Source organism: Antechinus flavipes, chromosome 5, assembly GCF_016432865.1.
Source record: "Antechinus flavipes isolate AdamAnt ecotype Samford, QLD, Australia chromosome 5, AdamAnt_v2, whole genome shotgun sequence".
Classification (NCBI taxonomy): Eukaryota; Metazoa; Chordata; class Mammalia; order Dasyuromorphia; family Dasyuridae; genus Antechinus; species Antechinus flavipes.
This window is the reverse complement of record NC_067402.1, coordinates 186,311,885-186,326,204: the sequence shown is the minus strand read 5'-3', so window position 1 is coordinate 186,326,204 and position 14,320 is coordinate 186,311,885. Positions and strand designations below refer to the sequence as shown.

At 36.2% G+C, this 14,320-nt stretch overlaps 1 protein-coding gene across 1 annotated transcript in view; it reads right to left on the bottom strand.

The window, feature by feature from the left end:
- NTF3 (neurotrophin 3) overlaps positions 1–14,320 on the bottom strand; it is a 131,478-nt gene that overhangs the window by 78,475 nt on the left and 38,683 nt on the right. The window lies entirely within an intron of this gene.

Sequence of the window (14,320 nt, the reverse complement as noted above, 5' to 3'; positions counted from 1 at the left end):
AGGATATACTGCAACATATCCAACATATAAAGGACTGCTTGCCATCTAGGGGAGGGGGTGGAGGGAGGGAGGGAAAAAAAATTGGAACAGAAACGAGTGTCAATATAAAGTAATTATTAAATAAAAATTAAAAAAAAAAGAATATGCATTTTACAGTTATGTGTAGGATGGCAAAGATGGCAAGAACAGAAATGGAGGGATCAGTAGCAGCATGGGCAAAGGGCTCATGTTTTGGGGACTAAATGGCATTAGATATTGTTCTATGCCCAGATTCTGCAAACAGTTTTCCCAGTAATTTTTTTTTAAATCAAATAATGAATTCTTATTCCAAAATTTTAAATATTTATACTTGTCAAGTATAAGGTTATTATATTTGCCATGCAACTTGCATGTCTAATTGTACACAAAAACAGCAAGATTATGTGATGATCAACTATGATAGACTTAGCTCTTCTGAGCAATGTAATCCAAGACAGTTCCAATAGACTTGGGAAAGAAAATGTCATCTGCATCTAAAAAGAGAACTATGGAGACTGAATGTGGATCGAAGCATAGTATTTTCACTTTTTTTGTTTGCTTTTTCTTTCTCATGGCTTTTTACCTTGTTTGGCTTGATTTTTCTTACAATATATGACAAATATGGAAATATGTTTAGAAGAGTTGTACACATTTAATCTTTATTAGATTGCTTGCTTCTTCAAGAGGAGGGATGTAAGAAAGAGAGGAAGAAAAAAATTGAAACACAAAGTCTTATAGAAAAGAATGTTGAAAACATTCTTTACATGTATTTGGAAAAATCAAATGCTATTGAGGGAAAAAATAAAAAAATAAATTGCATATATATTGTATTCCACTGACCTACTTTTCTATTTCTTAGCCAGTACTAGATAATTTTGATAATTACTGCTTTATTAAATATAGTTTAAAATCAGGTACTGCTAAGCCGCCTTCCTTTATATTTTCCCCTCATAATTTCCTTTAATATTCTTGATTTTTTGTTTTTCTAAATGAAATTGGTTATCATTTTTTCTAATTCAGCAAAAATATTTTTTGATAATTTAATGGGATGATGTTGAATATATAAATTAGTTTTGGTAAAAGTATAATTTTTATTATATTGGCCAGGCCAGGGCACTGAACCAGTGCACTAGAATGATGGAAGGTGACAATCAATACCATATATAAATTTCCTATTATGTGCTAGGCAGACATCATGCTGAGGCTACAAAGACAAAATAAAGTTTGGGCCCTCAAGGAGCCTACAGCTATGAGGGGACACAACATATAAATATATAGGTACACAGTTTTTTAACTATACAAGATAAGTTGGGGAGGAGGAGGCTTTAATAGGTAGAGAGATCAGAAAAGGCCGCATAGAGAAGGTAGCACTTAAATTGAACTTTAAAAGAAACTAGGAATTATATGAGGTAGAAATGAAGAGGGCACCTTTCAGGCATGAGAAACATGGAATGTAAAGACCCAGAGAGAGATGGTGTCATATATCAAGAACAGGAAGAAAGACTATTTAGCTGGGAAAAAAGAGTGCATGAAGTAGCACAATGCAATAAGAATGCAAAGTTGCAAAAGTTTTAAATGCCAAACAGAGGGCATCAATGCAGAAACTTATGAAAAAGAGAATGAAGAATGGAAAATAATTCCAAAAGAAAGATTGCTTCTGGAATAGATTTTAAGACAGGTAGAAAATGAAGGTGGAAAATCACAAAGAAAGTCTGATGAGCACAGGCACTTAGATCTGCAGGTTACTCCGCACAGATTTATTTTGTGGGGAAAAAAAGAGTAGGGTATCAAAGCTTTATCTTTTAAACAAATTGTAGCCTGTAGACTGTGAGGAATTCATCCAAGTCCTTCAAGAATTATCTCTATCATTCCAGCTAAATGTGGTTGCTGTGTTAATCTATGCTATAGCTCCTCTAGAGTTGCCACAAATGAAACCAATGGAAATGAAAGGTGGCTATGCAGATGAGTATGCAGATAGGTATACAAATGAAGTGGTCCTTGGATCCAGTCTCTGATGTGAACACTAATGCTTCCAGCCATCCTGTGCTCACAGGTAAAGACGGGACTCAAGCCATGTTTTTGGAGGCTTGTCAGAAAAATCATTCTCCCATTGTAGCCAACTGTGTACCATCTGGATGAAGAATTAGATCTGCAACTAAATTTAGATACTCCTATTAAAAAAAGAGTATAACAATACTCTAACAGTTCAGGCATTTCAGGACCCCAGGAGAAAAATGTTCCTGTAAAACCCCCTGTGACTTAAGAAAAGTATTTGGAATCTGAGTAACCAACAAAATGCCTGATGAATTGTGGTTATTTTGTTACTTATGGTGGGTTAAAGATGTAAATACAGAACAAGGCAATCCTCCAGGAAAAACGAATCTTAAGCATATCCCAATCCAGCAGGATTTGCTACAGTTTGCCTAACTATCTTTCTGATGACCAGTGACGTCATAAATTAAAGAGCTTCATTCCAATGAATCACTCACCTTTGCTAGAGAATTTTAATAAACTGATTTCTCCAAAGAAGCATAATGCTGCCACATATACCCTACATTATTCATCCAATACCAGTAAGATCTAGATTCCATCTAGTCTTCTTCCCTCCTTTGTTTATATTGAATTAAGTGTGGCTAATTAACAGACTGTGACAAGACCAAGGTATGACTGAATGCCTTCATGAATGTAGAACGTATAAATTATTCTGTTAGTTTAAAAAAAAAAAGAAACTACTTGGATTGGCATTGATACCCTCATCTCAATGTGGGTTCACCAAGTTTTATTTATGTCACTTAAAATACATGAGGCAACGTAATCAAAGAGTGGGAATCCCACAACACAAAACTGTTAGTGGTGCGCTTGTTCTTCTCCTTTCAGAAATCCACAATAATATTCTTATATCAAAAAAACCCATACAATTTTCAAAAATAATGATGTATTTTCAAAATCACATTTCTCTCACTAAAAAATCTGCAATATTTTAGTGACTCAGAAGGGTTTTTCAAATCATCATTGAGTAAAATACAATAAATATTTTTAAAATCTTATCTGAATGCTCTAAGACTGTCAGTTACAGAGAAGGTGCCAACCTGCATTGTTAGAAATAGTAACCTTCTCAGCGAGACCGCTTGTCTACTGAAATCATTGAATAAGGTCCAGTCTTTATTCTATTTTTATAAATGTTTTATAATATACATAATATATTGATATAGTACTACATGCATATTATCTGTTAAGTAAACACACATATATGGTGGAAATATATATTAAACCATTTTTATTGATAGACATGTGTTACTAAAAAAGTGTGGAGATTATTTCTTTAAACCATCTAAGTGGGCAGACTTTTGTGGAAAATTGTTGGGAATAAATTAGCACAAATGACAGAACAGTCATTCAAAGTCTCCCTTGGTTGGGAGTCTTTAACCTGAGATCTGTGAATTTTAAAAAAAGATAAAATACAAAAATATAAAAAAATGTAATCGAAGTATATAAGAATATAAAACTATATATTTTGCTAATTCGATTTAAATATAATTGATTTCCTAGTAACTATGTGCTTTTTTGTATACATTTAAAAAGATTGTTCTGAGAAGGGGTACTGAGGTTTCACCAGATTGCCAAAGAGGTCCAAGACCCAACCCAGATTAAGCAGCCTTGCCTCAGGGTAACCCTGTCTAAGATCACTTGACCTCAGCGAGGCAGCTGCCTCTTCATCTGTTTCAGAAAGTCTGGTAAAACTTTTGGCAAGTATTAGTTTCTTAGAAACTAAATCTGGCCTTCATCATTCTACCTCCTCTGAGCTGCTGAACAGAAATATCAGATCCTGCCCTCCAGTCAGACACACAGTAGACTCATGGCATTTAATTCAAAATAACCAGAAGATGAGGTGCCAAGGGAGTTGATGAAGCTTCGATTTGGTGATGGAGGAAAGTTGTGAAATCAGGTTCACTGGCAGAGTTTTTCAAATAGGTAGTACCATGTTTGCCTGTGGTGGTTTATGCATAGTTCTCACTGCAGACATATAAAAATGATGCTGATAATGTCTCTGGCAACCTAAAGAGATTTTACTTTCCAGGGAAAATTTTCTCAAATTATGGATTTCCAAACTGAAGGTTGTGAGATAAGGTTTACAAATACTAATGATCAACAAATTAAAAGATGTCCTAAAGGCCACAGTACAGTTGATGTTGATAGTTAGGTGATATCAAGTGTCGTATTCTATTGGTATTAAAGGCACAGCCTTATCCTATTCCTGCTCACTCTTTTCCTTTTTTTTGAAGACTACTACTAGCCCAGTGAATCGAGCAGTAGGCTTGTAATCAGGAAGAATTAAGTTCAAATAAAAACTTGGATACTTATTAGATGTATTACTCTTAGCTCATCACTTCACCTCTGCCTCAGTTGTTGTAAAGATGAAATGAAGTAATATGCATAAAGTACTCAGCATAATGATTGGCTCATAACACATATTTAATAAATTCTTGTTCCCTCCCTTCACAATGAGGAATACAGGATGACTCCTAGGTTGCAAACCTTAGAGAATAGGAAGATGGTATTGTTCTTGAAAGCAACAGAGAAGCATGGAGAGAGGGAGAAGAGAGGAAGTTGCAGGAAAGATGAGCTCTATTTTGGACATGTTGAGTTTAAAATGTCCACTAGACATCCATACTGAGATGTCTGAAAGGCAGTTGGAGATGTGAGATCAGATAGTAAAAAACTTTCTACACTCTGCCACACTATGGAGTTATCAGCACTATTTAAACAATATTATTGGAGAAAGGACTAGAGCCTGGATTCAGGGTTCTTCCACTTGGCACCGCCTCCTGGCTCATTCATGGGACACATCTGAGCAGCTTGGCATGTACTTCCATATCCAAGAGATAGAAGACAGATGTCGTGCAGCTATAAGGCATGGAAATCATGAAAAGAAGGAGTAGCATGCTCACATGTGGAAAAAGACAAGGATACAGAAGAGAAGTACGGAACAGAGTTTACAAAATTATACCAGATGAGAGGGTTCATGACAACATGGGACCAGGCAAACCTGCTCAGAATATGTTCTTGCTAAAGCATAAGGAAGTCTGCCTGTGGTTTCTGGAAATATGGGGCAGGAGTAAGAATTAGAGTGGGGGCAACAAAGAGTTCTTTCCATATTAAGCTATTACTTCTGATCACTTTCAAAGGTTTTTCAAGTATAATCTCCTTCACCCTTTCCTTCATCTTTCTAGTCTGCCCTGTTTCTTTCATTTATTCTTAAGCACTATCCCTCCTAATTCTCCTTAGGACCTCTTGTTAAGAATTGAAACAGAGCTAAGTAGCAAACAAACAAAAGACTGTACTGGGCCAAAGAGGAGCCTTGTCTTGGCTGGTTCCCTCTCAAAGAAGGATGAACAGATAAATACTGTATTATCTCATCTCATTCTACCATGATAATGTATACTAAGTGCCTGCCTAGGTAAATTGGATCAGAGAATATAAAATCTATACAAAACCATGTGGAGTTTTATGGACTGAAATTTCATAATTTTTTCTCTAAATTTTTGTGGATGCTTTCTAAGTATCTTCTGTGGGCTCCACAGCCCACTTTTAGATTTTAAATAGATTTGATAGAAAGCAAAAACTTTATATATATATTAATTAAAGCTTTTTGTTTTCAAAACATATGCAAGGATAATTTTTCACCATTGACTCTTGCAAAACCTTGTGTTCCAATTTCCTTCCTCCTTCTCCTCATGCCCTCCCCTAGATGGCAAGTAATCCAATATATGTTAAACATGGTAAATATATATAAATCCAATATAGGCATTCATATTTATACAATTATCTTGCTGCACAAGAAAATCAGATCAAAAAGAAAAAAAAAAAAACTAGAAAGAAGATGCAAGCAAATAACAACCAAAGAAGTGAAAATGCTATGTTGTGATCCACACTCATTTCCCACAGTCCTCTCTTTGGATGTAGATGGCTCTTATCATCACAAAATCATCGGAATTGGCCTGAATTGTCTCATTGTTGAGAAGAGCCATGTCCACCAGAACTGATCATTGTATATTCTTATTGCTGCCGTTTACAATGATCTTCTGGTTCTGCTCGCTTCACTTAGCATCAGTTCATGTAAGTCTCTCTAGGCCTCTCTCAAATAATATTCCATAACATTCATATACCATAACTTATTCATCCATTCTCTAACTGATGGGCATCCACTCAGTTTCCAGTTTCTTGCCACTACAAAAAGGGCTGCTACAAGCATTTTTGCACATGTGGGTCCCGTTCCCTCCTTTAAGATCAAGAAAAGGCAATTTTGAAGAAGACTATAGTATTTAAAACTAGAAAGATGCTAAGAATTGTATAGTTAAAGCCTATCCATGTAAAGATGAAGAAACCAAGGTATAGACAGGAAGCAAAATGTTTTGCCCCAAGTTTCAGAGATAATAAAGACCCCCATTTGGAACTGAGGTTCTCTTACTCCAATTCCAGCTCTTTGTTGGAATCCTTACTAACTGCTAAGTAATTAGAGTTGATCTAATCTTACAAGAAGATGTTTTGGCCAGAACCTGAAACAAGGTACTAAGTAGAACTAATTAAGACAAGGCTTGTGTTCACACCTTTACTCATTGGAGTCCACAAGTATGCTAGCTTCACAAAGTACACTTTCTAACTTCAAGGGAATCCACATCTCCCTTAAAGCTCATTGGGCCAGAGAGCACTATGGGAGAAAACCCATAATCCTATTCTCTCAGAAGAGGCAGATAAAAGGCCAGCAATGAGGGATCTATGGCAGAATACATTTTTTCCTCTTGGCTGGATTGACTCGAGAGGAACGACTCTGGTGCAGAGAACACTTTGATGGATTTCAGTGGAGCTACGCCAGAAGCCCTCTCTCTGTGGCACGTTGGTGGCTGGGCTCCCCAGAAGGAGATAAGAGAGACCTTCCATCTCTGTCTTGGTTGGAGGCAGAAGAAAGCAGAGGCAGAGGCTGAAGGACAGAACCTTTGGATTTGGAGACATCCGAAGGGCTCCAAGCCTCTAAACCAGCTTTGCCTTGAGAAGAACAGGAACTCCAACATTTGAACTCATAACACTTCTTCATCTATATCATGTGACAGTTATATGCCATAGAACAAGAGCACAATTCTCAAACAACCTTAATGGATCATTTTTATATAATTTAGACTGAACAGTACCCCAAACAGTAGTCTCTGCTGCTTCCCTACTCCCATTTCCTCATCTGTGGAAATGATCATGGAACATATTATATTGCCTCTCACTAACCATTTAATACCAGGGCTACTAGAAAGATTAATTCATATTTATTTATTTATTCACATAAATGATGTATTTAGCACAAGAATGGGTCTGTGGTAGCAGTGATACTACTGCTGGGTAAACATCTGTGACAGATGTCCATGGCTTGTGGTCAGCTGGAAGAAAGATTCTGAACAAGTAAGAAGCTTGAAAGGGCAAAAGACCATGCAAATGGAAAGAAGAAAACCCTCTAACTACTCAAAACATCTGTTGAGGAGAACAAATATAGCTAAACAAGGATCAAAGAGATTTCTACACTGCAGAGAGAAGAATTTTTACAATATAGCACATAGATAAATCCAACTGGAATAGCTGCCAGGCAGGATCTAGAATTTTCCTAACTGGGAAACATAAATTGATAAAGGAAAGGAGACTAAGGGAGGAGCTGAGGCGGAAGGGGGCAGGAAAAATGTACAAATGTAAAAGGATTTGGAAACTGGAGGAAAGACTATGCTCTGTAGAATTCCGGGAATCCCTAGAGAATAGGAAAGAGTAGGAGGGTGGGAAAATGCTAAGGAGGTGAGATAGGGGAGAACATAGGAGGGGGAGTGGGGATTAGGGAATAAGGAAAGTTAGTGACACCATGCTACTAATTGTGCATGCAGAAGTTTCAATTTTGTAGCTACAGAGGGGAAAAAAAAAAAAAAAAAAACATGAATTGAACTTCTACACTTCAGTGTTTAAAGAAGAAGAAAGGAACTATAACTAGAAAAGTTTGTTTAGAGAAAAAAAGGACAAAATTTAAAGACACTTTCAAAACAATGTTATATTGCTCCTTCTATTATATTCAGTACTTGTATCTTAAAGTTGATTTTTTTTCTTTGTTGGGATGGGAGAGGGTGTTGTGAGACCACTGTATACTTTCCAATGCCCCTGTAACAATCAAACATTGATAACAGTTGGCTGTGACCAAGTTTTATTGACAATGACCAATCACCAGTCTTTCTGATTTAGGAATAATTATATTACTTTTACAAAAATAGTTGATTTTAAAACTTGGACAAAATCTTCAGAAACTGTCTCATCATTCTTTTGCTCACTGGTGAGAACTTAAATCTAATACTGATCAGGCAAACTGTAATTCCCTTCCTACTATGTCAACCTGAAAAGAAAATCAAGTGATATGCTAGAGTTCTCTATCCTTGGCCAAATCCTGATTAAAAGATATATAAGATCAATGACATGGATATAAATATAGATGCTTATTCTATTTAAAGCTTACACAAAGCAGAGTGAGATAGTGAGATAGTTAACATGTAGGCTGATGTATTCAGGTTTCAAAAATTATCTTATTAGGCTAGAACAAGGGTGCTGAAACAAAGCTTAAGAATGACAAACATAAAATCTCTCAAATTATTTTTTTAAAAATATCTACACCCACAGCATGGGAGAGAGTGTCTAGAAAGCAATTCATATGAAGATAAGTTCAAGGGTTTGCAGACTCCAATTTCCATGTTAACCAGCAGGAAAATGCAACTGCCACAAAAGTTAATATACAAAAGATAGAAGGGGAGAGTTCTGTTGTTCTTTGTCTTAATCACAGGGTACTTAAACCAATGTGTTCAGTTCTCATCTTCACATTTTAGGAAGGACATTGATAAACATGAACAAATCTAGAGGAAAGTAAACAGGATGATGTTGGAAATTGAAAATCATGCTAATGAATATAGGTTGAAGGAACTACAGATATTATACCTGGTTAAGAATGCCATATTTGTTGTGATCAAAACTGAAGAACAGTATTCTAGAAGTGATTAAGCTCAGTCTTCCTAGGGGAGATCAATGGAGACAGATTCTGACTCAATAGAAGGAGGATATTTCTTGGAAAGCTTTACAGGCAATTTCACAAAATAGTAAATTTCTCATTACTGGAGTGTTTAAGCTGAGAGTGACAATGTCAAACAGAGTCTGAATGTCAAGATGTTATTGCAAGAATTTCTATATTCAATGGGAAATTGAACTAGATGGTCCTTTAGCTTTCCTTTCAACTCTAGGATTCTGTTTAAGTTTCAAATTTAACGGTTTTAAGTTCTAAGATTCATATTTCTACATAACTCACAAACTCCCTTCCATCCCTTACAAGCTTACAATAGCACCTCTAGCTGTTTCATTATCTCACCACCCAGATAGCTGGGAAAGACTTATTTGGATTTATGAGAGGTAATGTACTCCAGTGGAGAATATCAGGAAGATCTGAGATGAAATCCCACCTCTGACACTTACTGGCTGAGTGACAATGGACAAATAATTTAATCTGAGTTTGCTCAGTCATAAAATGGAGAAAATAATGCCAGCAGTAGCTTCCTCCTGGGGTTGTTATAAAGATCACCTGAGATAATGTGTAAAAATCATTACAGAGATGCTAGCTATTATTATTATCTAACTTCAACTAAGGAAATCCTAGAATTACTACAGCTCATGCTTTCATATGCAGTGGGTTTTGATGAAATCAATGAACTCTGGACTGCCAAGTACTTCCTAAGATTAAAGTGGAAACACCAGAACAAATGGAAAAGACAGAGTGAGTGAAGGGCATTTGAGGCTACATACATTTAGAGAGACAGCTTACAGTACAAAAAAGTTAAGTTATGAGAACTCACCTTGATACAGACAGATACATCAAAGTGATTTTGTCAGAAATTATGAAAGGAATTGGACAAGAGAATAAAAGGAGAAAAGGGAAAAATGATTTATTGGGAAGAGATTAAAATAGTTATATTTTCTCATCTGGAACTGAAGTGTTTGCAACTATTCAAACTGAAGTCAGAAGCATGGTGGTGGGCTCAATCTGGCAATAATAAGTGGAAACTGTATAAGTTGGAATTTATCCAATATATACTCTATAGGCAGGTTAGCTAGATTCTCAATGGTGGCAACTAGGAGATGGATGTTTTTACACCCTGTGAAATACCATAGGAAGCTGAGAAAACTCTTTACTTATTGAGCCTATTTTAGTAATGAGGGCAGAATCTTTTTTTGTTTTCTCATCTACTAGATATAATTCGAGAAAAATTACAAGCTATTAGCTGTATTATCAATATCCCTGCTTTTCTATTAATTCTCCATTTCCCTCATGTCTCTAACATAAAAATCATGTCTCAGACTCTGTCACTCTGCCAAAAAGCCAGGTTGAATGAACCTTTAGACTGGAGGGTAATCTAGGTCTGCCTCTAAGCCCACCCCGTTTTCTGGAAGGGGCTGAGGGAGAATGAGGGTGTCATAAGATTTGTTGAGATTCAATAAAAATTCATTCCTTTGGTCTGCTGAAGTCAAATTGAATACTGTATTGCTGTTATAATACTCCTTCAGGACTGCCAAACCACTCACCTGAATTTGTAGGGAAGACTACTGTTCACCTAAAAACACAGATCTCCCCACAAATCATTGGCCAGGGTCTAATTGACATCTAGGGAAAACAGCAACCTAGCTGGCCAGAATGGAATATAAAAAGCTTTCTATACAGTAAGTGGGGGCACATAAGCCTTCAATTTTAGGTGCCCAAAATAACAGTGGACCTGGAATCAGGAACACACAAGTTTAAATCCAGCTTCAAATATTGTATGTGACTTTGGGCAAGTCACTTAAATTTTGTTTATCTTAGTGTTCTCATTGTAAAATGGGTGTAATAATAACCCCTCGCTTCCAAGGCTGTTGTGAGCATAAAATGAGAGAATATTTGTAACGCACTATAAAAACCCCAACAATTATTATTTCTGTTATTGTTTTACCATCTTGCATCTAAGAATATTGATGGTAAGGCTCAATAAAAGAGTACAAAGAGTATGTAGGGGTTGAGGGGAATGTGTAACATACAGCACACCTTATGTCAGCAACGCATTTGACAATATTTGTCAGCATATATTTATGGATATTACTTAGGGAATTACCTAGGCTAGACAGTGTTAAGTGAATTCCAAATTACTAAATAGCCAGACTCAGAACAGCATCAATAAATCAACATCAACTCCTAGTTTAGTGCTTCATGGCTCTAGGCTTTGCCCTCATTCTAATCCATTATTAATTGTAGAGGGTCACAGACAGTGGGGGAACTCTCAGTGAGGTATGAGACCCTTCAGCCCAGAGGGAACCTGCTAACAATGTCTGGTTTGGCTCCCCTAAGGGACTCTCAGCTTTCCTGAGAAGTCAAGGGGTGGTGACAACCTGTATTGAGATTGAAGCAGAGGGAAACCAGGTGGAAGAGTGATACAGGTAGAAAACTACATACAACAGCAAGTTGTTCATGTGGTCCCATGTGCATGGTATATTCTTGGCACATGAGCACAAACTATTGTTTGGTTACGTAAGGGTATGAGGGTATAAAAGGGGGAAAGACCTTGTAATAAATAGACTCCATTTTTCTACCATCCTCAAGAGTCCCACCTTATCACTTCTCCACTAGGATGATATATTTTAATCATCCCAGCATGGGGGCTCTAGAAAGCAGGATTATTTTAATCACCCCAGTGTGAAGGCTTTAGAAAGCAACAGTACATTTTGTCACCCCAACTTGGGGACTCTAGAAAGCAGGACACAACAATTAATTATAATTATTATTTTTAATAAAAAATTTGAGTAAAGACATAAATATATTTTTCAAATGTGCAGTTTAAGAAAGGTGAGCGTACAACAAAAGAACTGGGGCCATCTTTGGATAAAACCACTTAGAGTGGGAAGGCAGTTGCTATGCAGTAAAATACAAAGGGCAAAAGCTAGTTAGACATCAGAGGAATTAAGTGGCCATCACCCACTTAAAGCTGAGCAGGACAACATCTAAAGATTGTTGAATACAAGGACTTGATCCCTACTTTTCTCCCTACTGCCTAACTTGGTTTTGATTTTCTGGATCATATATCTCTGCTCTCTTCTCATTGATCCTGCTTTTCTTTTAGATAGCACTAAATATCTCCAGTCCTGGAGTCACACCAGTGACCACTTTTAGCTTACTAAGCAAAATTTCTAGTCTCTGATTTGGCCAAAATGTCCCAGTTTGTTCTTTCTTTTGTTCTCCAGCTTGAGAAGCTTAGATCTGCATTATGGATCCCATTTAGCCTCATTTTCTAGAAGGTCCTATACCAAAACTAATGATGAGGAATCAGTATAAATTTAAAACTACTCAGAGGGGCTGAAGCTATAACTTAAAATTAACAAGATGAAATGTATTTACACATCAGTATTTTAAGGACCACCTTATCTTCAGTACTTGACAAATGTTAGGAGCTTAATAAATATTTGTTATTGATTAAATATAAGTATTCCCTAAATTCATACATATTTTTCCATAGCTTATACAGTGAGGTGGTACAGTGATTACAAATACTGAGTCTACAGTTAAGAAGACTTGAGTTCAAATTTAACCTCTGACATTTATTAGCTGTGTAACCATGGACAAGTCATTTAATCTCTGCCTCCTTCAGTTTCTTCAATTGTAAAATGGAGATAACAATATATTTCCTAGGAGTGTTGTATAGACCAAATGAGATAATATTTGTAAAGCACTTAGCATGGTACCTGGATACAGAGTAGGTCTTTTAATAAATACTTGTTTTCTTACTTCATTAGAAGATGATTTTTCAAGAGAAAAAAACTTCATCACTTAGAAATCAACTTTCTGTTAATTAACCTCTTCGAACTTATCTAGACTTGTCTTAGAAAAACAACCAATCCTTAAGCCACATACTAAGAGTCTTTGCAGGCTTTGCTAACACTTTTGATTTATGATATAACATCCTAGAACTTAACATTAAAAATCTATGCCATGATGATGTCAGGGGAATAGCTCATATCGAAAGGATCAGGTTTCATTGGACTGAAAGCTTAAGAAGTTGACCAAAATCTTAAATTGCATCAATAGGACAGTGTCCAAGACAAGGAAGTTGATAATCCTACTCTGTTCTGCTGAGTCCTAAGATCCAAACAACATATTTTGGAAGAAGTTGACAAGCTGAATCAGGCCCAGAACAGACTATAAAGAATCATTAGAGGGTGTTTCCCTCCTTTCCCCCCTCCCCCACCCTTTCCCGTAGATGGAAAGTAATCCAATATATGTTAAACATGTGCAATTCTTTTATACATATTTCCATAATTATCATGCTACACAAGAAAAATCAGATCAAAAAGGAAAAAATGAGAAAGAAAATAAAACGCAAGCAAACAACAACAAAAAGAGTGAAAATACTATGTTGTGATCCACACTCAGTTCCCATAAATCCTCTCTGGGTGCAGATGGCCCTCTACATCACAAAACCATTGGAAGTAGCCTGAATCATTTCATTGTTGAAAAGAACCATGTCCATCAGAATTGATCATCAAATATAACTAGATTTTAGCAAGCAAAATATGATGGAAGAATTTGAGATAAATGATAGTTCATTTAGGTGGATTTCATAGAATCAAGTTCAAAAGCATTTAAAGACCCATCTAATTTCTGCACTTCAGATAAGATTCTTTCCATTACATAACTGATAATTAGTTCCCTACTGAGGGAGAACCACTGTATCTTAAGTTGGCCAATTCCACCTTTGAATAACTAATTGTTAAGAATTGGGGCAATCAGTTCGAAAAGTCTTGTGATAGAGAGGGCCATCTGCCCCCAGAGAGAGGACTGTGGAGACTGTGTGGATCACAACATAGTATTTTCACTTTTTTTGTGGTTTGCTTACATTTTGTTTTCTTTCTCATTTTTTTTCCTTTTTGATCTTATTTTTCTTGTCCAGTATGACAATTATAGAAATATATGTAGAAGAATTGCACTTGTTTAACATATATTGGATTACTTGTCATCTAGGGGAGAGTAGGGGGAAGGGAGGGAGAGAAAAAAATTTGGAATACAAGGTTTTGCAAGGGTGAAAACTATACATATGTTTTGGAAAGAAAAATCTTAAAAAAAAAAAAAAGAATTGGGGCAGCTAGGTAGCAGAATAGATAAAACACCTGGCCTGGAATCAAGAAGACATCTTTCTAAGTTCAAATCTGATCTCAGACAAGTCACTTAACC